Source organism: Somniosus microcephalus, chromosome 14 (assembly GCF_052327205.1).
Source record: "Somniosus microcephalus isolate GS21.2 chromosome 14, FLI_Smic_1.0, whole genome shotgun sequence".
Taxonomy (NCBI): domain Eukaryota; kingdom Metazoa; phylum Chordata; class Chondrichthyes; order Squaliformes; family Somniosidae; genus Somniosus; species Somniosus microcephalus.
The window spans coordinates 77640923-77650145 of record NC_141000.1 but is presented as its reverse complement, the minus strand read 5'-3'; the positions used below and the strand labels follow the sequence as shown (position 1 = coordinate 77650145).

The window sequence follows — 9223 nt, the reverse complement described above, 5'->3', positions numbered from 1 at the left end:
GATTTTAAAATTCTCATCCTTGTTTTCAAAACCCTCCATGGCCTCGCCCCTCCTTATCGCTGTAATCTCCTCCAGCCCTATAATCCCCCTAGACCTCTGCGCTCCACCTATTCTGGACTTTTGAACATCCCCGATTTTAAGTGCTCCACTATTGGTAGCCATGCTTTCAGTTGCCTAGGTCCTAAGCTCTGGAATTCCTTCCCTAAATCTCTCTGCCTCTCTACCTCTTTTTCCTCCTTTAAGACTCTCATTAAAACTTTTGGTCATCTGCCATAATATCTCCATATATGGCTCGGTGTCAAATTCTTTTTTTGATAACACTCCTGTGAAGCGCCTTGGGACGTTTTATTACATTAAGGGCACTATATAAATATAAGTTGTTGTTATTATTATTGCAGGTGAATTCTGATCAACTCCTCAGTTGTGTGTCAATTTAATGCATCAGAACTCACAGAAAGCACACGTAAAATAAATGCATTTTTGTAACTGTACTAAAAAGGGGAGAAAAGAATTAACTCTCAATTAATGCACCCTCAGTGTGCTGAGGAAATTCACTCCCAACTTTTGTTTATTGTCAGGTGGTGTGGTATGACTGGGACTACAGTTGTTTGTGTTTCTATATTATGTTATATAATGGCATAGGCTCTCCTGTGGCCATTTCATTGTTTAATATGCTTTTATTTTTCTCATGCCACTTGTGTTCAGCCATGATCTTGTTTTTGTTTGACGCTAGGTCAATTATTCCAAATGTTGCTTTGTGATCACATCTGTTTTTAGTTGGCTGTCTCCCCACTTCAGATTATGCTGCTCTGTGGAGCCACACACACTGAGGAGTAGGACAGCAGTGAACCACAATGAATTTATTAGTGCTTGGGGTGCACAGGGCCGAGTTAACCAGTCCTGTATAATTTTTCTATGTGGTCTTCCATCAGTTCATTTGCAGTGTGTGGTTCAGTGCCTTTTTCAAGCTCATTTGCTCCTTTCTTTGCATACTTTTGAAAATTCTAGGCCAACAGCTCTAACGCATTTAACTCTTCTCACTCCTGTGATTTCTGTTTTAACTCTGGACAGGTTTAGGATGGGTGGGTAGAGGGCTGAGTTTGAAACTCACCTACTGCCCTAGAAAACAGACCTGGGGTATTTTAACTGCTGGGCGGATTTCCCACTTGATTTGTTGATACACTGGAAAACCCGCCCACGTCCAGAGCACAATTTCCAGAGTCAGCCAGCGGTCGATTTAAATCAGCAATGCACATCTTAAAGCCTGGTTGCATTGCCTTTTGCCTGATTTCTCTGTGGTGTGCTGCAGGAGGAAAGAGCTTCAAGATGAGTCGCAGGCAAGTCCACAGTTTCTCAGAAACCTTCCTGGAGGTCCTGCTGAAAGAGGTCGGGGTGAGGAGGGAAGCTAGTGGGAGAATGATCCCAAAACACCAAGTCCACCAGGCAAGGAGGGACATTGCTGAGATTGTCAGCTCCACAAGCACCACCCCTGGGACCTGGAAGCAGTGCAGGAAGCGATTCAATGACCTTCCAAGTGTAACAAGCGTGAGTACAGCTCTTCATTTCTCCATTTTTCTCAATAATACATGGCAACATTCCTTAGCTCTCCAGTACTTGCAACAATTCCTTTCCCTCCATCATATCCTTCACCGCCCCCCCCCCCCCCGGCCCCCACCCTCCCCAGCGCAAGGGGCACATCCACGTCTTCCTTGCTCCCTTCACATCAGCCACTAGCAGCATTCTCATCTCACTCCTGTGAAGGGCCATGGGACGTTTTATTATGTTATAGGTGCTATATAAATGCAAGTTATTGTTGTTGCTAGCCTTTGCACAATCATCAACTTCACTCATGGCTCCTTCCTCACTTCACAGTCCAGACACGTGGGCCCCGATGTTAATGCAAAGGCAGGTTTCCGAGCGGGGCGGGGAATTGTGTGCATGAAAACCGGAAGTAAAGTTAGTGGGTTGGATTCTCTGATTTCAACTTCATTGAATCATTAAATTTTTCCTTCAGGGTTTTGCATCTCCGGGCTGTGCAGTGGGTGTGATACGCACCCATATGATGAGGTATGAAGTCCACTATTTAAAGGGCCAATGCAGAAATAGAATTTGGAGGAGCCAGCAGGTGTTTAGGATTGATTCACAAAGAACAAGGCCAGCACTCAGATTCAATGATCCTTCCCTTGAATTACTGCTGGGTGCAGTCAGGAGCAGGAGGGACATACCTTTCCCCAACAATGGGAGGACAAAACCTGCTACTGTCACCAAGAAGGTGTGGTTTGAAGTGGCTGAGGAGGTGAGCAGCAGGAGCATTGTGCCCTAGTCTTGGATGCAGTGCAGGAAGCGGTTTAATGTCCTAACCAGGTCAGGTAAAGTGAGTACATTTGCTGATTCACCTACATCCTGTGGTGTGTAACCACCCACCTCCCCTCACTCTGTCTTGCCAAGCGTACTCCATCACATCACTCCTCAGACCCACTTAAGTTTCAACAGCAACCATCCTTCACTTTCTATGCATTTTATCAACTCCCTATGTATCCACTGTTGCCACACACCCCAATCCTTATGAAATGTTATGCATCTGTCTGATAGTCACCCTCACCAAATGCACTGCATCCATCGGGTCAATGCTTGACCTTCAGTCACTCACAGGTCTGTTTTTTCGCCCCTTGTAGGATAACCATAAGGGAGAGGGAGAGGACTGGAGGTGGCCCAACAAAAATTGTGCAGCTTACAGATGCAAAGGAGGGTGCCATGGAGATAAGTGGCACATTTGCATCCATGTCAATCGGAGATGGAGAGTAAGGGAACTCACAGATAGCTGGTGACAGAATTACAAATATCGCTGACACACATATGCTGACTTTATTTCATCAATGATAGAACTATGAGAAGACTGAGCATAGTGATTGTCAAGATTGTTACTTTGTCATGACTAAATCATATCCCTTTCTTTTGTTTTCCAGGGCTTTCATGCGTGGAGCAAGGGTCGCTGGAGATGTATGAAGACGATTCCTCAGAGGACCTCATTCCTTCTGAGGGTGCACCGTCACAGGAAGTACAGCCAGGCACCAGCACAAATACGTGCACTTCGTTGGGTCCAGTTAGAGAGTTAGTTGGGTTTTCACAATTCATAAGTGAGCACGAGCAGGCACAGGTGTCAGCCACAGCTGTGGAGAGTCCGCATCGGGGGTTGCAATCTTCTCCAAACTCTGCTCAGCTGGACACAGATGTTGAAACCCGGGGGCCATCGTTGATAAGGAGAAGGAAAGCGGTACAGGAGAAACTTTGCGGGGTACTGACAGACGTGCCACGCACACTTTCCACAATAGTGGAGACGATGGAGGAGATCAATTCGAACAGTAGTGGATTGATGGCGCAGGGAATTATGAGAATGTCTGCTATGGAAAGAGTGGCCACTTCCATGGAGTTTCAAGCCTGTCTCTCAAATGAGTCCATGCGGGTCATGACCCTAGCCATGCAGGAGATGTCTGCCTCCTTAAACAGGATGACAGATACCATATCTGTGGCCTTACAACGCGTCACTGATCTCCATCAAGCTGGTCTGCAGCAGAGTGGTAGCAGTGATGTGGCGCTGGGTCAGGAAAGAGATAATGGCGAAAGAGGACATGGAAGTGGGATCTCCACTTCCATTTCCATGTCCCAAAGCGTTCACGCTTCTCACCCGTTGCCCCCTCCTTAGCCAGTACCCGACATGCTGCCTCGTCTTCCAATGACCGAGTCTGCCCCTACAGCTGGAGCATTCTTTGGCGAGGCCCTCAGGGGCTCCGAACCCCAGAAGTCGTAAGCCAAAAGCATCTCAGCAGTCAGGGCAGGCATCTGTGCAGCCTGCCTCTACCTCTGCTGAAGCCACACTGGATGCGCCATGTAGAAGCAATAGGATGCATAAGCTAAAGCAATTGTAATTCACCAGGGGTATGCACATGGGTGACACAATGCTATGTTGTTAAGTTTCCAATTTTTATAATTTATTAGCACCACATCCACATCTTGCCCATTATTATGTACCGAGTGCCAACTCACCCCTTCATTTGCTTCATGATGAAGGTCCATACATGATGGGACCAATTGGGTGGATGTGCAGCGGGTGGATGCATAGCTGAAGGACTGTTTTGTGCAAAGGGAGGGTGGGGCGTTAGTTGTGGTGGCTTTCATTTGTTATTTGTTCCAGTCGGAATAACTAACTGAATCTTCTAGCTATGAGGGTATACTTGGCATCCCGGACAGCAATGTACATGGCTGATCTGGCGATGGGTCCCCCATCTTTATATTCCTCCTCCTTCTCCTCCTCCTCTTCAACGTTCTCCTCATCAGAAGATTCCTGATGAGCGCCTTAGTCGCCCTCCACCTCTAATCCTCTCTGCTGTACAATTTGTGCAGGACACAGCACATCACTATGATTCTGGATACCCTCGCTGACAAGTGCTGAAAGTCGCCTCCAGACCTATCTAGGCACCTGAAGCGCATCTTCAGCATGCCGATGGCTTGCTCAATGACACACCTGGTGATCATGTGGCTCTCGTTGTAATGCTCCTGCACCTCAGTGGGTACCTCACAAGTGCTTTGAGCTGAATTTGAAGTGGGTATCCCTTGTCTCCTACGAGTTAGCCCATATGTCTGTTTCCTGGAACGAAAAACTCTGGAATGTTGGACTGCGGCAGTATGATTGCATCATGACAGCTCCCAGGGAATCTGAGGCACACGTGCATGTACCTCTTCTTGTGGTTGCACACCAGCTACACATTGATGAAATACAATCCCTTGTGGTTGATTAAAACTCCTGGTTGATCAGGTGGTGCTCGGATTGCCACATGTGTGCAATCGATGGCACCCCGTGCCTGTGAGAAGCCAGCCAGAGAAGTGAATGCAAGTGCCCATTCATTCTGGCACTTTTCGTCGCAGGGGAAATTCACTTACGCCCTGGCAAACAATCCATCCGTGATCTGCCGACTGAGAGACTCTCGAGTTGTCTCCGGTGGTGGAAGGAATCAGAGGCAAAGAAATTGGGGGCGGTGGTGACTTTGACAGTGACGGGCAATGCCTCGTGGGTAGTACCTCTTGCGACCTCAACCCCTCTTGCTTTCCTCTCTGCTGTTCTGCACCTCTATCCTGTGCATCTTGCTGCTGTGCACTTCTCTCCCGTGCACCTCCCTCTTGTGCAGCTCTCTCTTGTGGACCTCTCCCTTGTGCACCTCTCTGTTGTGCATCTCTGTTGTGCAGCTCTTTCCCGTGCACCTGCTGATCCCACCACCGCATGCCGTTGCTGCCAGGGATGGTGATTGTGTTCCTCATCCGATGTACTGTCGAAAACATCCATGTCTGCCGGTGTCTGCTTGAAAGCCTCCAAACTTCTCAAAAACTTCTATGTTGACAAGAACACTCTGAAAAACGTTGGTCAGAGGGAGCTGATAAAGCAGCTGCAAGTGCTGAGCTTTTATTTAGATTGGGTGACCTGAACTTCAAACACGCCCATGATGTGCTGTTCAATCTCGCCTCCTTTTCACTGGCGGGTTTCTCGGGCTCAGGAAACCCGTGCAAGAGGTATTAAATTCAAATCCCTGTTCAAATTCAATTGAAAATCACCTCATTACCATGTGCTAATGCTGTTAACGGCACCGGTTCCTCTGTTGCAGATATGTAGGAGCGAACAGAGAGCCCTTTTCACTTCATTTTGACTTACTAGTTTTTCCACATGCCCTCACATGATTTTCCTTGATTTTGTAAGGAACAGAATAACATTCATTGACATAGCAGATATTTGGCTATTTTAGATTTCATACACTGATCTGGCACAAAAATGTAAAACATAGATGAAAAATTTTACTTTAAAAAGGCCAAATAGTTAATAAAACAAGTCCTAAAAACATTCTGTTAAACTAGAAAATAAAAGTAAATGGCTAAAATTGTGTTATATTTATATCAATTACTTTCACAGAGTCATACAGCACAGAAAGAAGCCCTTCGGCCCATCGTGTCTGCGCCTGCCATCAAGCCCTGTCTATTCTAATCCCATTTTCCAGTACTTGGTCCATAGCCTTGTATGCTATGGTGTTTCAAGTGCTCATCTAAATGCTTCTTGAATGTTGTGAGGGTTCCTGCCTCTACCACCCTTTCAGGCAGTGAGTTCTAGATTCCAACCACCCTCTGGGTGAAAATGTTTTTCCTCAAATCCCCTCTAAACCTCCTGCCCTTTACCTTGAAACTATGCCCCCTGGTTATTGACCCCTCTACAAAGGGGAAAAGTTCCTTTCTATCTACCCTATCTATGCCCCATATAATTTTGTACACCTCAATCAGGTCCCCCCTCAACCTTCTCTGCTCTAAGGAAAAAAACCCAGCCTGTTCAGTCTCTCTTCATAGCTGAAGCGCTCCAGCCCAGGTAACATCCTGGTGAATCTCCTCTGCACCTTCTCCAATGCAATCACATGCTTCCTATAGAGTGGCGACCAGAACTGCACACAGTATTCCAGCTGTGGCCTAACTAGCATTTTGTACAGCTCCATCATAACCTCCCTGCTCTTATATTCTATGCCTCGGCTAATGAAGGCAAGTATCCCATATGCCTTTTTAACCACCTTATCTACCTGTCCTGCTGCCTTCAGGGATCTATGTACAGGCACATCAAGGTCCCTCTGATCCTCAGTCCTTCCTAGGATCCATTGTATATTTCCTTGCCTTGTTCGTCCTCCCAAAATGTATCACCTCACACCTTTCAGGGTTAAATTCCATTTGCCACTGTTCTGCCCATCTGACCAACCCGTCTATATCGTCCTGTAGCCTGAGGCTTCCCTCCTCGCTATTTACCACTCCACCAATTTTCGTGTCATCTGCGAACTTACTGATCATACATCCTACATTCATATCTAAATCATTAATGTACACTACAAACAGCAAAGGACCCAGCTCCGATCCCGGCAGTACACCACTGGACACAGGCTTCCAGTCACAAAAACAACCTTCGACCATCATCCTCTGTCTCCTACCACTAAGCCAATTTTGGATCCTATGTGCCAAATTGCCCTGGATCCCATGGGCTTTTACCTTCTTGACCAGTCTCCCATGTGGGACTTTGTCAAAAGCCTTACTGAAGTCCATGTAGACTACATCAACTGCACTACCCTCATCCACATATTTAGTCCCCCCCTCAAAAAATTCAATCAAATTGGTTAGACATGATCTCCCCCTGACAAAGCCATGCTGACTATTCTTGATTAATCTTTGCCTCTCCAAGTGGAGACTAATTCTGTCCCTCAGAATTTTTTCCATTAATTTCCCTAACACTGATGTTAGACTCACTGGCCTGTAATTTCCTGCTTTATCCCTACTACCCTTCTTGAATAATGGTACTATGTTAGCTGTCCTCCAGACCTCTGGCACCTCCCCTCTGGCCAGAGAGGTTCTTAAAATTTGTGTCAGAGCCCCTGCAATCTCCTCCCTTGCCTCACACAGCAGCCTAGGATACATCTCGTCTGGGCCTGGGGATCTATAAGAACATAAGAACATAAGAAATAGGAGCAGGAGTAGGCCAATCGGCCCCTCGAGCCTGCTCCGCCATTCAATAAGATCATGGCTGAACTGATCCTAACCGCCAATCTACTATCACAGAACCATCTCCTGAATCTAACAGAATTAGACACACGAAATAGGAGCAGGATCAGGCTACACGGCCCCTGGGCCCGCTCCGCTACCCACAGGGCCATGACCGATCCGAACCTAGACTCATGTTCAAATTCCTGCCCGCTCCCCGTAACCCTTAATTCCCTTTACTTCTAGGAAACTGTCTATTTCTGTTTTAAATTTATGTAATGATGTAGCTTCTACAGCTTTTTGGGGCAGCATATTCCATGGACCTACCACCCTCTGAGTGAAGTAGTTCCTCCTCATCTCAGTTTTGAAAGAGCAGCCCCTTATTCTAAGACTATGCCCCCTAGTTCTAGTTTCACCCATCATCAGGAACATCCTCCCCGCATCCACCCGATCCAACCCCTTCACAATCTTATATGTTTCAATAAGATCGCCTCTCATTCTTCTGAACTCCAATGAGTAGAGTCCCAATCTACTCAACCTCTCCTCATACGTCCATCCCCTCATCCCCGGGATTAACCGAGTGAACCTTCTTTGTACTGACTCAAGAGCAAGTATGTCTTTTCTTAAGTATGGACACCAAAACTGTATGCAGTATTCCAGGTGCGGTCTCACCAATACCTTGTACAACTGAAGCAATACCTCCCTATTTTTATATTCTATCCCCCTAGCAATGAAAGCCAACATTCCATTGGCATTCTTAATCACTTGCTGCACCTGCATACTAACCTTTTGAGTTTCGTGCACCAGGACCCCCAGATCCCTTTGTACTTCAGTACTTTCCAGTTTCTTGCCATTAAGATAATAACTTGCTCTACGATTTTTCCTGCCAAAGTGCATAACCTCACACTTTCCAGTATTGTATTCCATCTGCCAAATCTCTGCCCACTTACTTAGCCTGTCTATGTCCCCTTGCAGGTTTTTTATGTCCTCCTCACTCACTACTTTCCCCCCCATCTTAGTATCATCTGCAAACTTTGATATGTTACACTCGGTCCCCTCCTCCAAATTGTTAATATAGATTGTAAAGAGTTGGGGACCCAGCACTGACCCCTGCGGAACACCACTAGTTACTGATTGCCAGTCTGAGAATGAACCATTTATCCCAACTCTCTGCCTTCTGTTAGATAGCCAATCCTCTATCCATGCCAGAATATTACCCCCAATCCCGTGATTTTTTATCTTAAGCAATAATCTTTTGTGTGGCACCTTGTCAAATGCCTTTTGGAAGTCTAAATACACTACGTCCACTGGTTCCCCTTTATCCACCCTATATGTTACTTCCTCAAAGAACTCCAGCAAATTTGTCAAACATGACTTCCCCTTCATAAAACCATGCTGACTTTGTCCTATTAAATTATGATTATCTAAATGTCCTGTTACTGTCTCCTTAATAATGGACTCCAAAATTTTACCTACCACAGATGTTAGGCTAACCGGTCTATAGTTTCCAGCCTTCTGTCTACTGCCCTTTTTAAATAAGGGTGTTACATTAGCAGTTTTCCAGTCTGCTGGGACCTTTGCCGAGTCCAGGGAGTTTTGGAAAATTATTACCAATGCATCCACAATCCCTACCGCCACTTCCCTCAAGACCCTAGGATGTAAGCCATCTGGTCCA

At 46.2% G+C, this 9223-nt stretch overlaps 1 pseudogene; it reads left to right on the top strand.

Annotated features, from left to right (window-relative positions):
- Window positions 1-2794: 2794 nt before the first annotated feature.
- On the top strand, window positions 2795-3926 carry LOC147107589 (uncharacterized; annotated as a pseudogene).
- Window positions 3927-9223: the final 5297 nt, after the last annotated feature.